Here is a 25,945-nt window from a genome sequence, read left to right as displayed (position 1 = left end):
TTTAATGACCATCCAATATGCTGAGTAAGAGTGCCTTTGTCAATAGATATATTAACACAGTGTTAACAAAACTTCTTTTCCTTATTTACACATAAGAGTAAATGTAAATAGGGCTTTTGATATTTTCTCCTTTCATCATAAGGGGTCATCTTGTGAGGCCAAGAGGATACTTCTTTTAAAGGAAGTATTAAAAAAAATTAAAAAAAATAATAAAGGAAGTATTTACTTTCCTTGTAAAGCAGACCTCTGCTTTACAAGACCAATACTATCAAAAGCTAGATACCTGTTCAGTACCTCAGTGGTTTAAAAGAGTATTCTGTTTCTTTCATTTTATTGAAAAGATAAGTTTTTAAATACAAATATTCACTAGACCTAACCTTGCAAAGATAACCTCAATGTCCTTACCAATTCCTCAACATCGAGATTCCATATCTTAAATTTACATCAAGGTAGAAAGAAGATGAATAACATATTTTGGGGACCCAGTATAAAATGAAAAATTGTGGGGCCCAGTGCAAGATCTCTTGTTCAGAAACTAAGAAGTTTAAGATGGTGACAGACAAGCATTCAACTAAGCACAGGAAGCCCTTCCAAGTGTGGTCCGTGAAGCTGGCCCCTGGTATAACTTAAACTAGTATACAAGAAACAAAATCAATTATCAGAAGAAGAGAATACCTAGGGCTATCTTCATATTTGTAGTGGACACTGAAAAACAAAATTACTTCAAAAATGAAAAACCATCTTTTTTGCAGATAGCATTTTAGTACCATGAGAGACCTTGGTAACACTGGGGGCAGGGTGGCTTCCCCAATACCTCAGGCCATCTCTCAAGGGACCTGCCTGCTTGTCCATCTACTAATACAGTTACGCCTGCTACTGTGATCTTCAGAAGGTCAAATTGTTATCTTCTATTTAAGAGGCAGTTTCATTTTTCATTAAAAACAGTAATATATTTTCATAGCATTTTAGCTATGATCCTTCAAAGGATCACCCCTAGAACTAAAATATCTGAGACCTGGGGAGGCCAAGAGATAAATGATTGCTGTCTTTTCTCAGTTTGCCAGGTGTTTTTAGCTACCACTGCTGTTTCTGATCTCTGTCACCACTGTTGGCAACAAATCTCTCTTCAATTATAGGATCCAGTTACTTCTAAATCAATCCCAATTTGAAGCTTTTGATAATATCACTGAATTTTAGTGAATGCTGTGATTTAATATGAATTACGACATTTATTGAGTGCTATCAACATATGAATAATATTTAGGTTTCAACCAAGACATATATACTTGTGTATTGTTATAGGTAAAATGTATTTGTTGTCTGCCTTTAAATGTATTTTAAACAAGATAACTAAAAGGGATCAAGTACATTTATGCTTATCTGAGTTGCTTGCTTTTTTTTTTTTTTTTTTTTTGGTATGACTCTGGTAATTTGATCAGAAACATATTTTGTTACAGAAATAAAATGCAGAGTGTTACATTTGGGAATGCCCATGAGCTTAGAGTACACATGACCTGAACAGAAAGAGAGTAATGAAAGGCATCTCCTAGGTTCCTATGGATTGCCGAGATTTATTTTTCACTATAATGTGCTGTAAATCATAACCATCTATATTCCACAAGGCACCTACCACTTGTAGCCCTTTAGTCAGAGAAAATAACCCTAAATAAATCAAGCCCTTTTACACTAGCTTTTCCCTTTTAAATATAATATTTTCAAGTAAGTATCACAATGTTGCCCCTCATTTTGTCATCTATCCAAACACAGTATTCTCTATCTTTGCAAATAAACATTTGTTCATAGTTTCTAGACTAAAATTTAAACAAAAGTCATGGTGATTTCAAAAACAAGATATCACCCTTCACAAATCTTTCTAATTGTGAGTTCAGGTTTTACTGTTTCTTTTAGAAAATGATAAAATTCAGTCTCATTCTATATGCTCAGAGAACAAGATGTAGTTATGATGATTTTTAAGTTACGGATAAAACACCCACTTGAATACCGTTCATATTTTTTGGCTATGTCTTTAGATTGTGGAATATATGTCCTCTGAGCACACAGCTGGAAGAAGACAGTGTGTGTCACACTTTCATGTCCGGGAGAAGAAAAAAACTTGTACAGTTACCATGTACTACACAGTCACCACTCTTTGTGAGATTGGCTGTAATCATTCCAATTAGAAAACAGACATGAGTGCATGTTGCTAACTCAATTTTTGTTATTTGGCTATTATATTTAAAACCCCCCACACTGTAGAGGCTGTTGTCTAAGAGGTCTGCTCAAATGAGTCCATTTCTAATTATGTGTAATTATGTTTTTATTGAGTTCCTTCCAAACTTAATATAACCCATTGTTTCTAAAAATGTTTCTTTTTCTCATAACTATATAAAAGCAATTCTTTCAAAAGAATAGCAACAAATTCTTTCAAAAGAACAATTAAGGGACATTGGAAAAGTTAACTGTATACATTCTTCCATAGTTTTCTTTTTTAAAGATTCATTCAGAGTTTTCACAAGTGAAACTAAGAATAAATACTCCAGAGAAATATACAATATTTTAAATATGTGTCATTTTCAAATTGGATACAGGAAAAATTAACAAATCAAAACCAAAAACTACTCACCAACTTACTATAATAAATCAGTTTCCAAAGGATCTGGAAATTGTTGATGGAATAATGACATGTAATCTTGGAAGTTTCTATATTTAAAAACTTGAGGTCTGTGGACTTTAAAGTTTAAATCACATTTAGTTCAGTGAGTTCTTAAAAATTTTGACATTGTAACAGGACCCAATACCCAGCTGTTCTGTGGTCAAATCTGTCTATCCCAAAGGGAAAAATCTGCAGAAACATGGCCAGTTTGACTTTATTCTATATTGATCAAATACCTTACTCTTAATTTGTAAAGTGTGAAACAAGTAATATTTTTTTAAAATCTCGGATCAGTTAATAGTATATATTTTATGATTTTCAAGTATTGCAAAATACTAAAATGTATAGATTAGTTGGTTAGCTGGTTTCAATAAACTACCAAAAGAAAGGGGGAATGTGTGAATATAGCATCTTCAGGTTTTGGAAATGTGTTCAGGAAGTAAGCAGCCAAGAATACACCTGCATTAGTTACTGGCTCGGGCACTGGTGGGCTACAGAATGCAAATGTCAGGTGTCATCTCAGAAGTGGCAAGGGATCTAAACACACGTCCAAACACAGATTCATCCTAAAATGGCATAGTTTTTCCCAGAAATATAACTGAATTTAAGATCAGCATACCACTGTATGATGTAATAAAATATTAGCAGTTTTGCTTTTCTATGTCATGCTGATTCTTTTTTTTGAACAATAGTAGCAAGATTATTTACTTTTCTTCCTAGGTGAAAGTCAACATGTGGCAGCATTAGTGTGTCTATCATAGGTATCAATTTACACCATAATACAGTGTTAAAATTAGGCAAAATTTAGTGTTAAGTTCCGGGTTCAAATTGCAAAGCATTTTTAAATGGAGTATTTAAATTTTGGAGGACTTTAACTTTGAGATCAGTTTGAAAGCAAGGATTTAGCATCATTTACCACTTACTACTCAGCTATAACTTGATAAAAGTTGTCACTTCTACTGAATGATTGTGAATGAACTGGATAAGGATAAATCACACTCTTCAGAATAGTAGTTCCAAAATAGACATTTAGGGGTTCTAGACACTGTTTCAAGCTCAAGTGAATAATTTGAATGAGTTTTGTAGATCACACTTGCCTTTGACCCAATATAGATGCCTTTGGGATAGGATTTCCTCCCGGTGACTAAGCTGATGGCAACTGACCCTGGCGAGGTCCAGTCCTTACTTGGATGCTACTCTGGGCTCCCCAAAGCAAGTCCTGACACTGAGACGGGGAGCAAAAAAGTGTGAGAGCACCGCTCAGTCACTGCATTCAACCACTTTATCACTGGAATAACTAAGGAAGAAAGATTAAAAATCTTTTAGTGCACATTATGAGGAATTCACACTACTCTTCACTATTTGTAAACTCAGGCATAGTCGTTATATTTCCAATATCTACTCATTCATCCTTGCAAAACGCAAGATAATTTCTGTCCTAACAATGACAACAAGAACACAGTCAGTTTGAAAATAAAAAATTTGGCCTCTTGATAGACTGAGCAGAAGTACAATAGAAATGAACATAGGAGGGTAACAACGGGCAGGTGCATTTTATTTCTCCCTTTCCCTCTTCCATCCCGAGTAATTAGGGCTCTACCACACAACTTTTCCCCTATCACAAGGAGACTCTGGTCAATAAATCCAAGTGAGAAAACAAATATCTGGATCACCAGGTTCATGAAGCCAATCAAAGAAGTCACTACCTTATCTGAAGACAGACCCGCGATGGGGGCTACGATGGCTACGTCAGCCATGGGATTGCCAAGGTTATGACATCACCCTTTGCTTTTTACCATTCATATGTCACCAGACATATGTTCAATCGACGCAGGACAAATAAAATGAGGGTCAGGGCTTCCCTCATTCTTAGAAGGATATTTTCCAATTATATATTTTGTTACATCTTAAGAGATAAAAGCTGTGTCTGCAAGTGATTAAAAGATGTTTTATATTCATGGTTTCATTCCTGTTGAAATAAATGCGTAATTTAAACCATACATAATTCCTAGCAATTTAGGCCCATTACAGAGTTCTAGCTTCTTTTTTATGATAGTTACTAATCAAAACAGAGTGTTGCTGCCACGTGGAGCCTGTGACTTCCACATACAGGTTTAATGAATAAAACGTCCTGACATAAAAATGAAAACAATACAGACAAAGCTGCAAGCCGTGGCGTTTCTGGTGTGTGGTAAAGATTAAGGACATTCGCTGAAGTTAAGAATTATGCAGAGAAAACACTTGTAATTTGTTTCTCTAAAGGAAGAATGAAAGGATTTTTTAGTGAAGTCTGATGAAATAGTCACTAATTTTTCCAACTTCTGGACCCCTCATTCCCAGCTGATTCCCCCTCCTGAAGAACCTAAACTCATCAGAGTCACTTTTAAAGGATAAATGATGGGATATTTTAATGTAATCCTGCATATAGGTTTAGATTGAAAATGGGAATTGGGACCATAATTAATTATGTTGCCGACTTTTTTGAACTTTAAGGAGACAGACTGAGGCAAACGGGGGCATTTCATAAGACTGCAACCTCCGAAAAGTTCATGGGTTAGAACTTTGGTAAAAATGACAGTATCTTTTTGACGTTTAATTAATTCCATATGCAGAATGAGTGTGAGGAATTAATACCCTTTTGGTGTATTCACTTTCTGAAACCACTGTAATAAGAGACTGACACAAAATGAAAACCAAATATAAACACGGTCTTCAGCTAGGGTACGGCCTTATTATCATCCTTAATAAACAATAATCAATAATGATAAATACCGAGAGCCCTCGGCGCACTCTGCCCCGTATGCATATCTGCTCTCGCATCCATCCATCACATCTTTCAGGATAATAAAACAATTCAATCCCATCAAATCCCCAAAACCGCTCCCTCTGGAGGGATGTTTTATCTCCACTTCTGCGAGCCCAGGGAGGATTTTGCTTGTTTGAAAGGGGCGGAGAATGGAGCGGGGGGTCCTATTTATTCCCATTGACGACTCCCCTGGTTCTCACAGGCGCTCAGGGACCGAGTGGGAGGAAAATGGGAGGAAAATGGGAGGGAAATGGGAGGAGGTGCGGAGATTCCCTCCTTCAGAAAAGAAAAAGAGTTCAGGAAGCCCGGGCAAAAGAAGGGGTGGGCGAGGGCGGTGCGGGATGCAGGGCAGCGCGTCGGAGAGGCCAGCGACCCAGGGGAAAAAAGAAATTCTTTTCTGACATAGTAGGATCGGATGGTGAAAAGTAGGCAAATTAACCAGCCCGACTAAGTTGCTAACAGCTCCTATGTTAAAAAAAAAAAAAAAAAAAAAGAAAGAAAGAAAAAATCGAACCCAGAGATATTTTCTCAGCTTCATTTGTCGCCCAAGGTCTTGGTTTCAGGGAGCTACTTGCACCCAGAGCAGGAGATGGACAGCGCCCCGAAGGGGACCGGGAGGGGACCCACGACCCGGCCCGAAGGACAGCGCAACGCCCCGCGGAGGTGCCCGCCGCAAACTCCCAGGGCCTCGGCGACCCGCGTGGACCCGCTGCTGCGGGCTGCGGCGGATTCCCCGGCCTCGGGAGGGGGCACGCGCGGGAGGGGCGCACAGCCAAACCGAACTGCACCCTAAATTGTGCACTTTGCCAAGTGTCCCAGGAGAAGAGCTGGGGCCCGCAGCCACTCGTGCGCACGATCCCGAGTGTCGGGGCCGCCCCAACTCTCAGCTCCGCACTGAAGGTAGCGCCGACCCCAGCGGACACGCCTGGTGCACACCCAGGGCGAGGGCACGACGGCCTGTGGCGCGCTCTGGGCCGGGGCGGGGGGTGGGGGAGGGCCCCTCGCTGGCTGCGCCGGTGACCCCCCCCCCCCCCAGGCCAAAGCAGCATCGGTCCCAGGCCTCCCTGCTCAGCTCGAGGAAGTTTCTCCAACGCTGCTCGCCTACCAGGCGCAGGGCTAACGGGGAGCCAGGGCGGCAGGGGCTCGACCCGCGGCGCGGACCCAGATGCCCAGTGCCCCCCGCCCCCCGGGATCCCGCGCCCGCCCGGCCCGCCGGCGAGCCCCGAGCGCAGCGCGGACGCCTCGCTTCCCGCCCCGCGCCGACGCGCCCGCAAGACCCGGGTCCCGCAGGCTTCGCGAGCGAAGGGCAGAGGGCACGGACCTAAGCGGGAGGCTGCAGCCCCGCGGGCGGCCCGGCGCAGCCCGGGATGGAGGCTCGGCGGCTCCGCCGGCTCCGCCACGCCCCGGGCACCGGGCGCCCCGCGGCCCCGGCCCGTGCACCGAGCCCCACCTCCCCACACCGTCCGGGCCGCCCAGCCACGGAGCCCGCGTGGAACACCGAGGGGGACCTGCCCCCCACGCCCCTTAAGCCCTCAGCTCCCGGGGCTCTGGCGCCCTCGTCCAGGGCGACCGGGAGCCTCGCCGGGCCCGTCCGAGCCGGGGCACGCGCGCCTCCACCCTCTCGCGCAGACGAGCCCCGGGGTGTGAGCGCTCCCCGCGCCGGGCCCGGGGCTGGCGGGCTGCGGAGCCGGGGCGTCGGGGTTCGGCTTTCCTCTCGCCACTTACCTTACAAAAATCTGTGTGATTTTCCTGGGAGGGGGAGAGGAAAAGAAAAAAGAAAAAAAAAAAAAAAAAACAACTCCCTCCCCGAGGTGGGGTGTGCGGAACAGCCCACGTCCCCGGCCAAGATGCTGAGCGCCGGGACTCAGGACGCGCAGGGGCTGGGAGGCGGACGGGGAGGCAGATAAAAGAAAAAAAGAAAAAGAAGAAGAAGAAGAAATCGGCCGAAGTGTCCCAACTTTGCGGTGGGCGCTGCAAACTTCAAAGGCGGGCGAGGCTGGCGGCGCGCGGCCGCCGAAGTTGCCGCGAAGTGGAGCGCGGAGCAGCGCGGGGCTGGGGCGGCCGGGACGGGGCGGGGAAGCGGCGGGACGTCCCCGGGAAAGGCGGGGAGCGCGCGGGGGCCCGGGCGGCGGACGAGGCTGCCGCGCCGAGCGGGGCTGTCGTGGGCTCCGCGGGCGGCCGCTGGGGCACCGGCGCCGGGCTGCAGGGCTGCAGGGCTGCAGGGCTGCGGGGCTGCGGGGCTGCGGGGCGGCGCGAGGAGAGCCGGGCGCGCGGCGGAGGCGGGTGCGCGGCTCGGGTGGCTCCGCTCTCTCGCGGCTCCGAGCGGGGAGTGTGTGTTCGCTCCCGAGTGTCACCGCCGAAGCCCAGAGCCGCTCCCCCGCCCGCCCCCTCCCTCCTCTGCCCGCTGCCTCCCCCCGCAGTTCCTCCCTCTCTCCCTCCCTCCCGCTGCGCGCCACCGCGCGCGCGCGCAAACACACACACGCGCGCACACACACGCGCACACACACCCGTGCACGCGCGCGCGCCACCACCCAGCGCTCCCCGCACGGGGACCCTCGCGGGCCGCCTCGCGGGGAGCACGCCGCGGTCCTTAACCTCCCCGCCTGCCGCGGGGCAGGCGCCCGGGGCCCGGAGAGACCCCCGCCAAGCCGCAAACCCCGGGGGGAGGCGTGCGCGGGGCCCTCGCACCGTCAGGGAGACCCGGGCGCACAATGAGGGCGGGGGGGGGGGGGACGCTCGGGTTGATGGGGGGTGGGGGCAGGCGGGAGCAGAGACGAGCTGGATCCAGAAGGCTGGAGGCGGAGAGCGGGGCGTGCAAACTGTGCATTCAGGTCCCACTTCTCACCGCCGCAGCCTTCGCTCGGGGAGCGCGGCCCCCTCGGCGCGCAGCGAGCCTCCTCCGGTTGGAAAACTCAGCAGCTGTTTTAACAATTGAAAAGCGGCCCTACAGGACCAGTGAGAGACGGAGCAGAGTGTGTGAAGCCATTAAGGCTGACTAGGTAATTATGATAAGAAGTTACCTAATTAGCAACCTGGCCAGGGCCCTGAAAAAAGGCGCGGGGGGGGGGGGTGCTGCTGAGTGATTTAGTGATCTCATTTTCCCAAATGCGAACCTAGTTTCCAGCAAACCTGGTTTTTTATACCCTCGAATTTTAAGTTCTCGGAATGTAGTTTATTAAGATACGGTGTCAGGACTGAACGCATGAGAAATGCTTGCCCCCCTTCTTATTGCCACGGAGAGATGGAGATAAATAAGATGAAAAGCACCTTTACCGAGGTCCTACTAACAACTATGGTCTTTTTGTTAAAATACCTGGTCACAGAGGGCGGTGCAACGAGGCTCCCGAAGTTTTGTGGCTCCTAGGTGAGAACACTGCCGTTAGATGGATTTATGAAACTGTTTATACCCTACAAAGTAGTTTTGTAAAAGCTGTAGAATATTTAAATACTAACAGGGATGTTGACATCACTGTGCAAGCTTTTTTCTCTTTCTTTCTTTCTTTCTTTCTTTCTTTCTTTCTTTCTTTCCTTCTTTCTTTCTTTTTTCTTTCTTTCTTCTTTCTTTCTTTCTTTCTTTCTTTCTTTCTTTCTTTCTTTCTTTTCTTTTTTTGTTTGTTTTTTAGCATATGACACAATGAGGTGGGAAAGGGGGTCTTCTGGTCTCTACTCAGGAGATCAGGGGAAATGACTCCAGCATTTAATGGATGTGACCCAGAGCCGGTCATTGGGCATTCATCAATGAACATTTATTAAGTGCCTGCCGAATACTATGTATATTTTTGTGCTGTGATTTCAAGGTAAGACATGGTGCGTCCTCACTTTACAGAGCTCCCAGCCTGGTGGGGAGACAGAGGCACAAACGAAAGTGGGATTATCACTGTAATAGGTAGGGGTATTGGAAAGGAAATGGCTAATTCTTCTTTAGGAGGTACTCTTGATAAAGATTTTAGTTCTGGGGGATCCCTGGGTGGCGCAGCGGTTCGGCGCCTGCCTTTGGCCCAGGGCGCGATCCTGGAGCCCCGGGATCGAATCCCACATCGGGCTCCCGGTGCATGGAGCCTGCTTCTCCCTCTGCCTGTGTCTCTGCGCCTCTCTCTCTCTCTCTCTGTGACTATCATAAATAAATAATGAAAAAAACAAAAAAAATTAAAAAAAAAAGATTTTAGTTCTGAAGGATGAGGAAGAGAATGCCAGGCAAATAAGGATGGGGAGGAAAGGGCATTCCACAAACAGGAATGCAAGTGAAGAGTTTAGGGAAGTGTTAAAGCACTTGTTATGTGCTGGGAACTGAGAGAAGGTCGGTGTGGCTGGGTTGCAGCTGGAAGTAAGCACGGCCAGACCACGGGGCTCTAAGGGCCCAAAGAGCCACCGAAACTCTCCCAAGGGCGGTGCATGGCTGGGGAACTGTTAAGGGTTTTATGCAAAAACCAATGTTAAGGTTTCTAACTGCCATCCAATGAAAGTTTTATTTTATTTTACTTTTTATTATTATTTTTAAAGATTTTATCCATTTATTAGAGACACACAGAGAAAGACACAGGCAGAGGGAGAAGCGGGCTCCATGCAGGAAGCCCAACATGGGACTTGATCCTGGGTCTCCAGGATCAGGCCCTGGGCTGAAGGTGGTGCTAAACCACTGAGCCAAGGGGGGCTGCCCAATGAGAGTTTTTAAAAAGTTATGTCTGCTATTCTTATGGAAGACAAATGGGAAGGAGATGGCAATGAGGAAGTTATCTCCAGAGAAAAAGTTAGGGCTCAATTAAGACCATGGAAGTAAAAACAACAACAACAACAACAACAAAATAAGACCATGGAAGTGCCAACTGGGAAGTTGGGACAGCTCTAGAGATATTTAGGAAATAGAAGAGACAGGATCTAGTGGTTGATTGGATATGGAGGGTAAGGGAGAACCGGAGTAGTCTAGACGGACATGGAGGTTTCTGGTTGGGGCAAGAAGGTAGAAGATGGTACTATTTGCCAAGAGAAACAACATAGAGAGAGGAGCAGTTCTGGTAGGAACGTACTGAATTCTGTCTTAAACTTTTTGAGTTGGAGGCAAATGTGGGACATCTGAGCACAGCACTCTGTAGGCTGTTGGAAGGAATGTTCCTAAGAGAGAAAATCCAAGCTGGAAGATCCATCAGGAATCATCAGCATTCAGGTATTTCTTGAAGCCAGGGAGAAGAAGAAGGCAGGCAGGACGAGACTTAGCATGGAACAGGGCAGAGCACCAATGTTCCATCCACACAGGGGCAGATAGAAGAAGAGGAGCCTGCAAGTGAAAGAGACAGAGACCAGAGAGGGAGGAGGAAACTAGGAGAGAGCAAGACCGATGAAGCCAAGAGCAGAAGGGCCTATTGACCAGTGCAGAGTGTGGTCGAATGATCACAGCCTGAGAAGCAACTGCTACTCTTTACAAATGTCTCAGTGATCTCCACCTAAGCAATTATAGTTTATAGTATATGTGTGTGAAGGATCCAGATAATAGCAGGTGGGAAAGAAGGTGGGATCACGGGGGCAGAGAACACAAGTTCATTTTCCTAGCAGTTTGGCCTTGAGAAAAAGGAGAAAATGTTATAAGGAAAGCACTTGCGTAGAGGCTGTACTCTTGTCGGCCTTTCTTATGTGAGACACTTGGTCTTAATTGCATGATACCGAGGGGAAAGCAGGTGGAAAGGGAAAGGCTCAGAAGTCCGTGAAGTCCTCTGAGGGTCAGTTCCTTCCTCAGTATGGGCAGAGCACCCTCGCTGGCCTGTGAATCTCAGAGTTGGTGAGGAGTTTGAATCAATTGGAGGCTGAGATAGTGCTTTAAAATTGCCAGTAGGAAGAAACGGAGCCCAAAAGGCGTTAAAGTGACTTATCATTAACGCAGACAATTCATGACAGACCGAATCTATGTGACGAGTTCTATAAAAATATTTCTGTTTTGAACATCAGGATTTGCATATATCAATATACCTATCTTCTCAAAAAATATATACATATTAAATATCTTCAGACTTGGGTGATATGCCACATTAGATAGAACACGCACTATTTAGTCAGACAGACTTGTATTTAATTGTAGACTCAGATAATTATTTGCTATGGGGTAAATAGGTTAGCCTCACTGAACTGCAGTGTTGTTCTTTTTTTTATCAAGTATAAAAACGGAACAAATTGTAGCTGACTTACAGATGTTCGTGAAGATTAAGTAGTATGCCATATTCAAGCATTTTTTTAAAAATATTTATTTATTTATTATTTATGATGGAGAGAGAGAGAGAGGCAGAGACACAGGCAGAGGGAGAAGCAGGCTCCATGCCAGGAGCCCGACACGAGACTCGATCCCAGGACTCCAGGATCGTGCCCTGGACCAAAGGCAGGCGCTAAACCGCTGAGCCACCCAGGGATCCCCCATATTCAAGTGTTTGGCAGAGATTTAATTATCTATTTCTGAAATTACTTTTAAACTATGAAATTTATTATTATTCAATTGGGGGGAAGAGCCTGAAATGACGATAAAATTAAGAATATAATTAAAATCTATATGAGAGAACTCCTTGTTCAAGCCTGTGTCTTAAAGCAGCCATCTTCAAAGTATGGTCCATAGACCCCTTGGGGGGTTCATGGGATCTTTTCAGGGAGTTTGGCAAGGCCAAAGCTATGATTGTATTAATTATAAGATGCTATTTTTTTCTACTATGTTGATATTTGCACTAATAGTACAAAAGCAATGGTGGGTAAAACTTGCTAGCACCTTAGCATGAACCGGGGCAGTGGAACCAAACTGTACTCGAGTTGTAGTCTCCATTGCCACATATGTCTCTTTCTTTTAAGAATGTCTTTGATGAAGCAGTAAAAAATTATTCATTTTTTTAAAAAATTGAAACCTTTGAGTCTGTCCTTTTAATATTCTGCATGGCAAAAGGAAGGCACATATAAAATTCTTCTGTGGCATCCCAAAGCAGTGTTAGTCTTGGATTAAAACCCTTGAGTAATTGGGTCATGAGCTAAACTAGCTGCTTTTTTTTCATGGTACATAGTTTTACTTGAAAGAACAACTGACAAGTTATGGTTATTTACACTTGGATATTTTGCAAATATTTTTTTCAAAACAAATTAAGTGAGCCTGTCACTTCAAGGTAAACAACTGGAAGTACTTATTTTCAATGAAAACTATGAGCTTTCAAGTAAAAAATAGAGAATTTGGAAAACTTGTCTCTGTCACCATGAGCTTGGTCGCTTTCTTATATTTAAGGTCTTTTGTAATAAGACTGTGATCATTTTAATTAATGTGGCTTTTGATATTATACAGTGAAATGTATTGCATTTGGAAGATCTGCATGACTCAGTGAGCCGGTATTTTCCAAATAACCAATTACACATGATGTTATAAAATCATTCATGAGTTAAAGATCCATTCAAAGTACAAGATAGATTGAAGAATTATAATATAATGGAGTATGAAAATTAAACTGACACAGTTTCATATTCCACATTACAAGGTTTAAGAAACTACTGCTTGTTGAATTTTGGTATAGCACCAAAGAAGAATATCCAGAATTATTAAAAGTGTTATTAAAATGCTGCTTCGTTTTCCAACTACATGTCCGTGTGAAATGGGATATTCTTCATCTACTTCAAACAAAACAACATATTGCAATACAGATTGAATATAGAAGTGATATGAGAATCCAGCTGTCTTCTACTAAGCCAGACATTAAAGAGACTTGCAAAAATGTAAAACAATGCCACTTTTCTCACTAAATTATTTTCTTTGGGAAATATAGAAAAAAAATGTTAACATGTAGCAGATATACCACAGTTATTTTAAAGTATATTTATGAATATTTTTAAAATGTATGTTTTAATTTCTAGCACAGTGAATACCGATAGCAATAACCCACATAAACCAAAGTTCCTTGGGATCCTCAATGATTTTAAGACTGCAAAGTGTTCCTGAGAACCACTGTCAGATGGAATAGGCTCAATCATGAGAATAGATTAAAACATTATCAATAGACTGAAAGATAATTGTTGGAAAGTCTATATAACTCCTGAAGCTTGGATTAAGCACTATCATACTCCTGGCCATACCACTGACTCAGTACTGGGCATTCTTTTGTTGGCACAGTTTCAATCCCTTCCCCACCCCACCCCACCCTCTCCATGGCAAGGGTCCTTACACAATTCTTGAAGTGGTTCTCTAAAGTTCCTTTGAAATTAATGGTTACCTCTAATGTGATGACTCTAACGCCCTGAAGCAATGTAAAGGTGAAACATTAAGCCTGAGTCACCCTTCATTCTTCCTGAGGGCATTCATTCACATAATAAATATTTGTTAAGCACCCACTATATGTCATGCATTATGCTGACTGCTGGAATAAGAGAATAGACAGGGCTCTTGTTCTCCAGAAGCTGTAGTCTAGTGGAGAATTAGGTAATTGCTTTGTGATATAATAAGGGGGTGTGTGCTGTGCAGTCCATGAGGAGGATGCGGGTGGACATCAGGAAAAGATTCTTGAAGAAAGTCACATCTAAGTAGAGACCCAAAAGATGGATTGCTCATTTTGGACTACAGGATGGGGCTGTGGAGTCAATAAGAGTTGGAAGGAAGAAAAAACATCTAGGAACTATTACCTATTGGAGATACATGTTACATTAGGGAATGACATATTTAGGGAATATTACAAAGAAGCCATTACAATAGAAAATTGCCTTAATTAAATCACTTTAATTATAAAGGTGTAGATAAGATCAACATAATTTCCTTGAGTTTTAGTTTGTTTGAGAATTAGAATGGTATATTTAAAAGTTACTCTAGTACAGTGAAATAAATTTAACTTAAATCAGAATCACCATTATCTTACGAAAGAATCAATGGATTAAAAATATTTAACATTTTATTAAAAACCTCAAACATAATTTTGCATAGACTTTCAAAGATTAATTTAGTACATGGAAAAGATTATTTACTTTGTTCAAGGCAGTGTGCTCACTGCTGAAAGACATACCAAAATATACATAGAATAGCATTCGCCCAGGACAACTCTGAAAGAAGAGTTCAGACTTCTTTCCTTTCTTTAGACATTCAAGAAATATTTATCTGTGAGATCCTGAGGCTGGGCTGTTAAAAAGACAGATGTTGCCCCTGCCCTCAGAGAGCTCACAGCACAATAGAGCCAAATTAGTTGGCTTTCCAATTTCGGTCACAACATCAGACACCAATGGATAATTGCCAAAGGAGTAGTAAACATTATAAAACAGAACTTATTCACTTTGGGAAAGGTTTGGATTGATGGAGAAGAAGGTGAGAGCATCAAAGCCACAGCAATATCGTTGGTAGAGAGTCGGAGGAAGAAATACCCAGGGGCAGTGAAGAGTACAGTTTGGCTAGGATAGATTTTGCTAATGGAATTAATATAGAAAAAGAAATTAGATACATACATAGATTGGGCAGATTGAAGTGACCATGTTAAGAGGTTTAGACTTGGTCTTCTTGGCAATGGGAACTTAAATAAAGAAAACATTAAAGCAAGCACCATTTGCCACACTTCAGAAGGGCACTCCTGGTTTGTCAAAGAGGCATTCTTTTGATTATAGTAAATGAGGGCCTCTTACAAAACATCCCCTATTTGTCTTACTTCAGGTATATATCTGTTCATTCACTGCATTTCAGTGTTTTAATATATGAAATTAATAAAAGCAACATTTTTGATATATTACACTTTATCAGTTATGTGCAGTTATGTCTTAATGTCAATCCAGAAAACATTTCCTGAGAACCCCCTATGTTCCAGAAGAAGGAATCAGACATTGAGTCTCAGCCTGTGGTATCCTATCACTATTTTTTGGTCCAGGCCGTTGACCAAGTCAGCATGGATTGCTGTTTTCAGTACCCTGCACCAGATCAATTATGTAGCAGTGACCAACAGTGCAAGCCTAAGCTAGCAGTGATATTGTAAAGGATACTAAAGTTCCAGGCATACAAAAAGGGAGAGAGGAGAAAAGTCTGGAGTACAAAAGGAGCTGAAAGAAACAGGGATAAGGATGCTTTCTTAGCTATAACAGGGAGTCCAGGGGTATGTGATTAATATGTTCCTATAATGTGGGATTATTTAAAAATTGCTTTATCTTCTATATTTCATGGCTTGTTTAGGCACAGCTAAAAAGAAAACTCTTTCATGTGGGCAATTTAGCCCAAGTGCCTGATAGTTCCATGCAATGATATCATACGCCTTAAGGCCACACAGACACAAAGCCTGGTTATTTTTCAAATGTTGTGAAGCTGAATGGCATGAGATAGAGAGGAAAAAAACACAGGCTTCTGAGTCAGAGGTCTTGGGTATGATTTCCTACATTGCCTCTTAATAACTCTGTCGTGTGTGAACTCGGAGAATTATTTAATCCCTCTGAGGCTCTGTTTTCTTATCTGTAAAATGGGGAGAGTAAAATTTCTCCGATAGGGTTATTGTCAGAATTAGACTGTTTTAAATATGTAAACTGCCTGATACAAAGATAACACATTAAATAATTGGCAGTTCTTATTCCCTGGATTTAATTTGCCTTAAATTTAAATTCAATTTGCATAAATCATTTGTCCCTATGTAAGCAGAAAAACCATTTTTAAGTGAAAAAATAACATGAATGGAACATTTAGAACCTGCTTGTTAGGATGAAAAGAACATAATTTTCCTTAGTTCTCAGATGAGGAAACAGATTTATTTTTTTTTTAAAGATTTATTTATTTATTTATGATAGACATAGAGAGAGAGAGGCAGAGACACAGGAGGAGGGAGAAGCAGGCTCCATGCCAGGAGCCCGACGCGGGACTCTATCCCGGGACTCCAGGATCGGGCCCTGGGCCAAAGGCAGGCGCTAAACCCCTGAGCCACCCAGGGATCCCCGAGGAAACAGATTTAGAGGCACAAGTGACTAGGCTGGGGTCTGATCCACAGCCCCTGCCCTTAACCAGCTCTCTGGGCTGTCCTGATATGTTACCTGAAGCCCTTCTAGCAACTGTTTTCACAGATTCATTTTTCCTTTTTTGGTGCTGTCGTATTAATGGGCAATTTTTAAAAGAGGATCTTACCACAGAATCTGATTTGGTGGCTCCTTGTTGGCACTCCATAAGAGCAACTGTAACCACACAAACTGTTTCCACAAAAGCATACCGATTGATCAGTCCTAGCCACAAACCTCTTAGGTCCCAAGTCTAGAAGGTTAAACCAGAGGGAGGTGGAGTAGTCCAGACTGAGTTAGCTGCCTGAGTTTTTTACTAGACAACCACTGAAACTCAGTCTTATCGACCTAGCATAGGTGCTTCCCTAAAGGTGTTTAACACATTTTGTCTATGAAAAATGGCATGGATAGGAGGCCTAACACAATTTTAAAAATCTTAACATGTGCAGCTCACAAAAAGTAGGCATATGATTATATGTGCCTGTGATTCAACCAGTTTTCATGACTAGTACCTTGTTGACCCTAGAGCTCAATTACTTAAAAAAAAAAAAAAAGGCCATTTCCTCATTAACCTTTGACTGTCTAATCCTTATATTAATTGAGTGGTATCTACGTGCCTGCTACTATTAGCGCTCACTAGTCCTCACAAGAGCCATCTTCCAGAGGTCTTATTACGATCCCCATTTTCCAGATGAAGCTACTGAGGCTATCAGAATTTCTCATATTTCTTGCCAACAAGAAATCTGAACCCAGGCATCATTTTTTTCTGACACTCTCTTCTCTTCTTTTAGAATAGATTCAAGGTGGTCCCTCACAAATGTGAGGAATGAACTAAATAATGAAAAGATGTTAACTCCAGTCATATCGACATCCATTCTCAGCCTTTCCTTCCTTCCTTCCTTTCTTTCTTTCTTTCTTTCTTTCTTTCTTTCTTTCTTTCTCTTTCTTTTTTGGATTTTATTTATTTATTTGACAGAGAGCAAGAGAGCACAAGCAGGGGGAGTAGCAGAGGGAGGTGGAGAAGCAGGCTCTCCACTGAGCAGGGAGCCCAACAGGGGGACTTGATCCAAGGACCCTGGGATCATGGCCTGAGTCAAAGGCTTGGGCTTAATCAATTGAGCCACCCAGGTGCCCCTCAGCTATTTCTTGTAAACATGTTCCCTTTGAGAAAAATAAAACTTTTCTTGAATAGAAGAGCATTATTTAAAAATTCCATTAAGCTTCTTTGTGTGTGTTATCAGACTCAAATATACCAAATTCCTTATTGGATTAGAGCAGCTAAGGCTGGATTTTGTCACATTTCTAGTTTTACATACCACATCTAGGAAAGAAATGTATTAATATTTACTTCAGTGTGCCAAATCAGATTCTGTCGTAAAACTAGATCAAATATGAATCACTACTCTGTAAAATTCAAAATCTGTATGTTCAAGGTAATGAGAAACAGAGGCAGTTCTCATTTTCTGAGCATGACTTCTCAACTCTCATTATGCTCTATTGAAGAAAAAGATTGCATTATTTCGGGTCATGTAAAAGGAGTAAAGCCATTTTTTCTGGATAATAAATTGTAATTGAATCACTGGAATTATTTTGGGAAAACAGCTCCCATTCCAACAGAGTCCTTCCTATATGACTCTGAAAACTCCCGGTGTTACAAAGGAAAATTATGATTTGTGCTAATGTAAGCTTGGATGATTTAACCTAAATCATCTTCATTCTTTGGATTAATCCTTATATGACATTCTCTCCCTATAGAATATAATCAATATAGAACCTTGAATTTTTCTCTTTTGTCTTCGTAGCATTTTGTCACTGCTCTAAAGTACCTACATTTCTCTTAACATGACAATCATAGTGGGGGTGTATTCGTTCCAATCCCCAAGCCTTAAACTGCTCAGTCAAAATCTGAGGGAATTCCCATTGTGAAGAGACAACAAGCTGAGTGGTTGGACATTTTTTTCTGCAATTAGAAGAAAATAATGTGAACATTCAAATAGTTTGGAAATTCAGAGGTCATTTGAAATACTAAACTCCAAAGAACTCATTTGTGCATCTGTCAAAACATAGAAAAATCATTCTGATTTTGAAAGAACTTTTCAATGACCTTATCTATGTGGGAAATTGCACACTGACCTATGAGGAATATGTAATTTGTGTTAAACACCGAGTCTCATTCAAAAACTAAAGATAATCTTAGATCCAATCAATTCTAGACCAGAATGTTTGAAGTTTGACCGAGAAAGTTCTTGAGGGAATAAGGGATACACATTCGGCAGGATCCAAGTGCAGAAAGACCTTCAAAAGTGCTAAAATGTCTGACTCTGTCTTTGCATGAGCAAACACATTAGGAGCTTCCTATTTGTTCTTCCTTGGTATTTGGAGGCAAGTCCAGCAAGACACATGTAGGGGAAGAACACAATAATAATAAGAAGAAAAGCGATGGGAAATAGAGATAGGAGTGAAGAGAAGGAGAGTTGCTAAGAGTATAAGATAGAGAGTCATGAGAGGGTAAAGACAGGTAGAAAAATGGTTAAGGTGAAGGACAGTGGTAGAGGGCATGAAGAGAAGATTTAACAAGTGAAGAAGGCAGGAAAAGAAAGACCGAATGCATCAGTGGAGTGTAGAAATCCAAGAAAAAAAAAGGGGTGATATGTGACTTAGCACCAAATCTAGAGGTAACATTGTAAAGCCAATATTTATACAACGGAAAACAAAGTGGAGTAGGAACAATGACAATTACTGGTGGTGGATGTGGGTAGGGTAGCACATTTCAAGAATTTGGATCTCCTTACCAGTTAGGAAAGCTTCAAAGAAGAGTTGGATTGTCCTCTGAGTGAAAGGAAAAAGAATAGAAGGCAGAAGCAGGGAGGGTCTTGAAGGTAGAGGAGTCCTCTTAGGAAAAAGAGAGAAAGTAAATTGAATTGTATATTTGCACCAAGTGGGATTTGAGCCAATATGCCTTAAAGCAGAATTTCCCCAATGTTTTCTGTATTTAAACATAGCTTCTACTATTACTTGGTTTGTTTAAACTGTAGACTTCCTTCTTCTTCTTTTTCTTTTTCTTTTTTCTTTTCTTTTTTCTTTTCTTTTTCTTTTTCTTTTTTTTTTTTTTTTACTAACTAGCTTATTTAAAAGGGAAATTAACAACCTAAACAGTAATACCTGTTTCATATACAAGTTACATTCTTCTTTTCTCATTAAATAAATAAAATATTTGCCATGGAACCAATCTAAAGGAATATCTCATGCCATTGCTGTTTTGTACACAGATGAAATGAGCTGGTCCTACAGTGAGAAGACAGGAGGGATCTTGTCTAATCCACCGTGTTGGAAAGCTCCTGAAAGATCCTAAAGAGACAGGAAATACAGGAGAGCAATGCATGGTGAACCCCACAGGCTGGAAGAAAGGAGGCTGAGATGAGGAAGTGGCCCCTTGACATCTGGTATGGTGGTGTCTCTCACACTGTCACTTCTGTCTCATTCTATTGATCAAAGCACCTCACAAAGCCAGGGTGGAGTCAAGAAGTGAGGAAGTAGACTCCATTCCTTGATGGGAGGAGCTGTAAGGAATTTGTGGCCATTTTCAATCCACCTTGACTCATTTTCAATCCACCTTGACTCATATAATCACAGGCTCAAAAACTCAACAGAGAGTCATCAACAGAATTCAAAAGGGGTAATATTAATATAGAAAGTCATATTCATGTTTTTTTTTTTGGAGACATATATGTTTGACATTGCATTTTACAGAATTAGGTCAGGTAGGAGAGGAATAGGTAGAGGGACAGTTTTATTCTAACTCTTGCTTTTATTTTGGGATGCCAGTTCTGGTAGATCCAATTTGACATAAATACACATGCTCACGTAAACACCGCCCCCAGGTCTATTGTAGGTTTCTTGCACTATCTTAGTTCCACTACACTAGAAAATCATTTTTATGATATGAATGGGAAGAACCAACTTAATTTATTTTACCTAAAAGTAAACACAAGATGTCTTGTTTTTATATGACATCTTTCTGTGGGCGCAACACTGAACTCAAGCATTTAAAGGTCAAAAGAAAATCATTTAAGGTAGAAGAATAGTTCTACTTCACATGGAGATGGAGAAAGAATTTATATTCCACTTAATTCTTCACTAAGAGGCCTATTGTGTTTTGTTGAATGCTTCTAGAATATTATTATTGCCCCGAAAGTATAGAAGAGAATACTCTATACATCCTATTGACCAGTATTTAAGAAGCAGTGGAAAGTTCGCAAATCTTCCTAAAACAATGAGAAAATGTTCATTTTTACTACCTCATTGCCTAGCAATGCTTGGAAATGATTCTTTTCCTGAAGTCTAAACATGTCAGAGCCCCCCCTCCTTTTATTTATTTATTTATGTATTTATTTATGTATTTATTTATTTAGATAGACATAGAGAGAGAGAGAGGCAGAGACACAGGAGGAGGGAGAAGCAGGCTCCATGCAGGGAGCCTGTGTGGGACTCGAACCCGGGACTCCAGGATTGCGCCCTGGGCTGAAGGCAGGGCTAAACCACTGAGCCACCCAGGGATCCCCAGAGGCCCCCTTTTGAATATACAAATGTACATGTTGCAGATGTAATATATATTCATCTTGTGCCTGGTGTGAAGCTCTTCTCGCTCCATTTTGTACCCACCTCCCAGCCCCTCCCCTGCTTTGTAGGGTTGAGGCTGGGACTCTGCACAACCCACTTCTGCTTTGCAGGCTGCTGGGGTCAGGTTCCCCCAGGGGGGTGAGGGCAGGCAGGGTGCCAGGCTGTAGGGGGAGAAGGAACACCTCCCTCCGCAGTGCTTCTGCCCTTGGCAGTGGCAGGATTTTGCAGCAGCTGCAGAGGGGCCCAGGCAGCCTCGTGACACCCTCTCAGGGAAACCATGCCGCGGGCCTTTGGGAGGTGGGGGTCGGGGTCTGGTCGGAGTTCCCAGGCCAGTGGGGCCCCCTCTGAGACGGCAACATGAGCCCGATGGGGCCTCCCCTCCGCCAATTCAGCTGCCTGAGCTCCCCCAGGCTTCTGCTCCGGCCTCCCACCTTTAACAATCCTACCTCCCCTCTGGGGTGCGGTGGGAACCACTGCTTTCTCCCCTGCTACCTCGGTGAGACCTCAGTGCACTCCCCCTTTTTTGCCCCTCCTGTGCCCTTTCCAATTTCATGCTTGGTTATATTGAATCCTGTTTTAAAAAACAGATCTGATTTCTTTATAGATCTTGGATGCTAGCCCTTTATCTGATTTCTGTATTCTGATGGATCCCGACTGATACACAGTTTCTTTTCCTTTCCTTTCCTTTTTTTTTTTTTTAAACATTTTTATTTAATTGCTTATGAGGGGCAGAGACATAGGCAGAGGAAAAAGCAGGCTCCTTGCGGGGAGACCCATGCGGCACTCGATCCCAGGACCCCGGGATCATGACCTGAGCCAAAGGCAGACGCTCAACCACTGAACCACCCAGGTGCCCCGTTACATTGTTTCTTGTGTGAAAAGAAATTTGAATTTTTACATTGGCTCCATTCTTTTTTTTTTTTTAAGATTTTATTTATTTATTTATGAGAGACACAGAAAGAGAGGAAGAGATATAGTCAGAGGGAGGAGAAGCAGGCTCTCATGCAAGGAGCCCGATGTGGGACTCGATCCTGGGAATCTGGTGTCAGGCCCTTAGCCCAAGGCAGATGTTCAACCGCTGAGCCACCCAGGCGTCCCATGTTCGCTCCATTCTTACTGAAGGAATTTTTTTTTAATAATAAATTTATTTTTTATTGGTGTTCAATTTACCAACATACAGAATAACACCCAGACTCATCCCATCAAGTGCCCCCCTCAGTGCCCATCACCCATTCACCCTCACCCCCCGCCCTTCTCCCCTTCCATCACCCCTAGTTTGTTTCCCAGAGTTAGGAGTTTACTGAAGGAATTTTGTTCGTAGGGCAGCTAACCTAGATGACGAAGTGACAATATAATGGTAATCTTGATCCTTCGAGGCACGATCTTTGAAGTTCAGGATGTACCTCCCAGAAGGCTTTAAAGAATACAATCTTGGAGAAGTTTCAGGGCTTACCACATTGGGAGTAGTTGAAGATTAGCGAGACTCTCTGATACGGAAGCTACAGAATGTAACGCAGACTTCTCACCTAAAAATCCGAAAGTGCTCTGTCCCACGGACCCTGCAATCCATCTGAGCCATAACCTTGTGAATCCAGTAGGATGTAAATATGATAGACGTGTCAGCCAAAGATTCAGATTGCTTCAGGTATACTTGTTTCAAGCTAACATAGGGGAAAATCCAAAGAAGTCATTTTAAATACATCTAAACTAAGCAAGCCTTGTAGAAGAAAACAAAAACAATTGATTGCCCATGGATCGCAGCTTTGGTTGGAATGTGTGAGCATAGGGACCATTTAAGTTGTTATGGTTCTGAGCAGAAGATGTAGCAACTTCAGGCTTCATGGGGTCCTGGGTTCCCTGCGGCATTGCGTGCTGAGAATGATGGTCTTTTCAGACTTGTGACAGAATTTTTCTCAGTGACCAAGTGACTCTTGGTAGTAAATACGGTTAAGAGAGCAAGTAGGCCAACTGTAAGTGTCAGCTGTGGTGTCGCGGGCTTCCAGGGTGTTAAGTGGAACCGTAGGTTGGAGGAAGGCCTGGAGGACAGTTGAAGAGTTTAAAAGGTACGTAATAAATTTCTTATAAACATAATATCTGTAGGAATATAAACTAAAAACTGATGACGCCTGTCCTGAATGAGGGATCTGAGTGGCTGGAAAGAAGACTGGGAGAGGACTTGCCTATTACTGTGCATTTGTATTTTTTGAATTAGATGCAAAGTTTATATATTACCTATTCAAAATTTAAAAAGATGTTTAATCCATATTTGTATTGTTCTGTACAGTTTCCAGATGGCTCCAACTTCTATGAGTCTCTCTGCTCCCACAGAAAGCCTGTGAGGTACATGTGGCAGGATTCTCCTCATCTTATGCATGTAAAAACTGAGAATACAAATGTCTGACTTTCTCAGGGTCATGCAATCAGTTAAAGCTTAGGTTAAAAACAAGGGTTTCTTGCTCCAAATTGTTCTTTCCATCATATTTCACTGCCTTAGGTGTGCAAAGGATTACAAAACAGATTGGGCAGGAAAAAAAAAATCTGCCTTTTACAAACCAGTTTACAGGCCATACTTGGGGCCATGTATCCCTTGATGCCTGCTGGGAAGACTTACTGCAGCCACAGTAATGTACAGACCAGAAAGCAGATAAAAGCTCCATGCTATGTGAATTAAACTGATGATATTTAATTTGTTGGTTAAACATTAACTGAGAATCATAATGATATCCCTCCTTTACCATTTCGGGGCTGAGGATCTTACATGCATTATTTGCAGTCTTAGCCAAGGTATTACAAATAGCTCTTGTCCCCATTTTGTAGTTGGGGTAATTGAGATACAAAAAAGTCACATCACCAACATATGAGGTTAAAAAAATTTATAAGGCTAGGATTTGTCTTCAGTTCATCTTTCCCAAAGTCCATTCCGTTTTCATAGCGCCGGGCTAGTTGCTTTTGTGGATACATAGGTAAGTAATGGAACAACTATCTTAAACATAGAAGTGTTGTTGCGGAGAAGAGTAAAAGGTAGAGCAGAGAAAAGACAAGTTGGTGAACCCAAGTATGATAAAAGGAGTCTGAGCAAGGTGCCATAATGTTTTAAAGGAGGAAGCAATCTCAGTCTCCTTTGTGTGAATTGGACAGGGCTTCATGATAGACTGAGGATGTGAAATAAACACTGAAGAACTACTGAGAAATTGAAATATGGAGGGGACTTGGAGTCATGAATAGGAGGAACGTGACGCATTGCAGATGAAATGTGTGAATGTTTTTATGGCTGGCCAGTGCCTGAAACATAAACTATGTTAATAAAAAGAAAAATTTGTCTGCTGGTTTCCCAAGGTCAGGTCCCTAAGCTGCAGGAGTCATAGCTGAGATGCTGGAGACCAAACCCCCTCAGGGGAAAATACAGACTTACTTACATACATACATATATAATTTTTAAAATGTTGAAATGCATATAAGGTGACAAAGAAGGCAAAGAAAGTTTGAGAGCCCCTCTCCCCCAACTGTCTATCAGATCTGTCTTGGATGAGCTAGGAGTTATAGTAATCTCTTATTGAGGTAATTCCTTAGTGCTTGATTGTGATCAAAACAAAACAAGATAACCCCTAACACTATTAAGGCCCATAAGAATGCTCAAGTCATGCTTTGCTATGTCAGCCGGGTCTCTTCAAGCTCAGGGACAATGGCAGAATCCAGAACTCCTGTTGCCAAATATCCACTTCCCTCAATTTAGAGTAGCTTTCCAACTCTGCTCTTTAGATAGCTTGGACCTTTGAAAAGACTTCAGGGATTCCACAAGGAAGTTTTAAATTGCCTGAAAAACTCATCCACTGATTTTATTTTATTTTATTTTATTTTATTTATTTATTTTTACTGTGGTTCCAGATAAGATTTTATTGTTAGTAGTAATAGTATTTCTTTACAGACCCAGCTAGACAGCATATGTCCTTGAAATACATTCTCAATGTTGCAAGACTTAGAAATTCTGGGCCAGGTGGAGGGCAGTCACACGAAGTGCAAATGAAGGGAAATGAAGGTGGTCAGCAACAACACAGTGTAATGGAACAAGCCCTGTATTGGAAGCTGTGACAGTGGTTTCCACTATGATCCTACTAACAAGATGGGGGATTTGCTCTTATGTGATGGAGTGACCTGAACAATGAAATCTGACCTCTTGGGACTCCCTTTTCCTTATCTATACAGTGAAAGGATTGAGAAAGATGACTGTCTCTTGTCCAGCTATTGCCAGTTTGGTACTGAATACTTTCTAGGATTAAAGAACACTCTTATTTATTTCTTTTATCCAGTTAGCTATTTTAGACAGTTAAAAATGTTCATTTCATGTGAATCTATAAACTGAGTTGAAGAATTCACTTAAATTGTGAATGACTAAAATTGTCCAGCACAAAGTAAGGTGATTTTTCCAGTAATTCAATATAACCTGTATTAATTGCTTCTTCAATACAAATGTTACAATGTATAAGTATATACACAGGCTGGCTTTAAATTTATGGAATATACAGACTGTCTCCTAGCCAATTCATTTATTTTGATCCTCTTAAAGGTCGTTGTTGATTACGATAAGATGACCTGAATGTTATGACATGGTAACCTGTGTAGACTTGCCCATCTGTGTATTGTCAAAATACAATTTGATAGAATTGCCTACTATTCCATGATAGAGCTTATGTGTTATGACCATGTGGTCAACTTCTTAGATGAAATCACTATTGTTTATAGTTAGTTACATGGCAAAAAAACAAACCACCACCAACAAAAAAAACCCAAGAAACAAAAAACAAAACAACACCCAAAAACCAAAAAACTATTAACCAACCACAAATGGCCTTTTTCTCCTCAGAGTGATAGGTTTGATTACTTTTCAAAATTCATCACATATTATTTCATTATTGAGCACCTAC

General features: G+C 42.1%; 1 protein-coding gene and 1 long non-coding RNA gene across 2 annotated transcripts in view; one reads left to right on the top strand and one right to left on the bottom strand.

Moving 5' to 3' along the window:
• Positions 1 to 7,787, bottom strand: part of NDNF (neuron derived neurotrophic factor) — a 43,315-nt gene extending 35,528 nt beyond the window's left edge. Inside the window, exon 1 of the mRNA XM_026016787.2 lies at positions 7,185 to 7,787. The gene's annotated coding sequence lies outside the window, so the exon portion shown is untranslated. The remainder of the gene's footprint in view (positions 1 to 7,184) is intronic.
• Positions 7,788 to 8,208: 421 nt separating this feature from the next.
• The window catches only part of LOC112933629 (uncharacterized), a 30,814-nt gene continuing 13,077 nt past the window's right edge, over positions 8,209 to 25,945 (top strand). Inside the window, exons 1-2 of the long non-coding RNA XR_003237707.2 lie at positions 8,209 to 8,458; positions 19,673 to 19,846. This is a non-coding gene — a long non-coding RNA (uncharacterized lncRNA). The remainder of the gene's footprint in view (positions 8,459 to 19,672; positions 19,847 to 25,945) is intronic.

This window comes from Vulpes vulpes, chromosome 4 (assembly GCF_048418805.1).
Source record: "Vulpes vulpes isolate BD-2025 chromosome 4, VulVul3, whole genome shotgun sequence".
In the NCBI taxonomy this organism is placed as follows: Eukaryota; Metazoa; Chordata; class Mammalia; order Carnivora; family Canidae; genus Vulpes; species Vulpes vulpes.
The sequence above is the reverse complement of the archived record's forward strand: the minus strand, read 5'-3'. Positions and strand labels throughout refer to the sequence as shown.